Raw genomic sequence first — 1,289 nt, 5'->3', positions numbered from 1 at the left:
AAGAGACATTCCCCGGGAGAGAGGATCTCCCCCACCCCTCCTGAGAGTCACAGGTGTCTTATCCTAACTGGGAGGGAAGATCAATAAAAACTAAAGAACAATGAACAAGATAAAGTGTAACTACCCATGTTGTAAATTGTAACTTTGTAAGTTGTAAAACTGTTCTGAAATGGTACAAAACCTTAGAGCCTTGTTTCCTCTTGGTCTCTCTCTCTGGCCACCATTACAGAGATGACCCTGGTATACCAGCTTCAATTAATAAATTAACCTCATGCTTTTGCAGCAGTATCTTTCTTGGTTCTTCGAGAATGGGGTTACCCACGCCTGTTATTACAACCCCAGATGGGAGAGCTGCTTCCAGGCTAAGGCTGGCTCTGAGTCAGGAGCCTTTTTTGGCTAGGGAAGAGGTCACTGAAGGGATGGGTGACAGGACAGATTTATCAAAACATTATATATATATATGTATATATATATATATATATATACATATATATATAATATGTACTTGTATAGTAATATGTATATATATACATATATTTTAATGTATACAATATTTCAAAATGTCACATAAGAAATTCATTACAAGATTTGGAACAAATTGGAACATATTAGCATTGATAACAGTAGAGTAAATTTAAAAAGTCCTATGAGATGTTTCTGTAAATTTGTATGCATTTTCTCTTATTATATATAAATATGAATATTTCCAGCTGCTTATTTTATGTACAAAATGTTAGTTTGTCTTGAAATATTGAAATCAGTTTATAATTTTGGTCCTTTATTGACTCATTTTCTTTCATTCTTTATTTATTTTATTCATTTTACTTTTGTTTCTCTCATGGTGTTGGGCATTGAACCCCAAGGCTCACATGTAAATGTGAGGCAAGTGACATTGGCCATAACAGGTTCCATTCCATTCCAAAATGCTATTTCAATGTGTGTGTGTGCGCGTGTGTGCGTGCGTGTGTGTGTGTGTGTGTGTGTGTGTGTGTGTGTGCGTGTTTCAGCAACCTACATATATAAAATTATGGTTGTTTTAAATTTTATGTCAACATGTAGCCATATTTTAAAAGGCTAGAAAGTAACCAGGTTTGCGACAGGCCCTGAATGGATTTGAGGATGTTGAGCAGAAGGGATAGAAAACATGTTGGAGAGTGCATACCATGCATATTTCTTTTGTGATTGGGTTACCTCACTCAGGATGATATTCTCCAGATCCAGCCATTTCTCTAAGAATTTCATAAATTCATTGTTTTTAATAGCTGAGTAGTACTCCATTGTGTAGATGT

Source organism: Mastomys coucha, unplaced genomic scaffold (assembly GCF_008632895.1).
Source record: "Mastomys coucha isolate ucsf_1 unplaced genomic scaffold, UCSF_Mcou_1 pScaffold20, whole genome shotgun sequence".
NCBI lineage: Eukaryota > Metazoa > Chordata > Mammalia > Rodentia > Muridae > Mastomys > Mastomys coucha.
Note: the sequence above shows the minus strand (reverse complement) of the source record.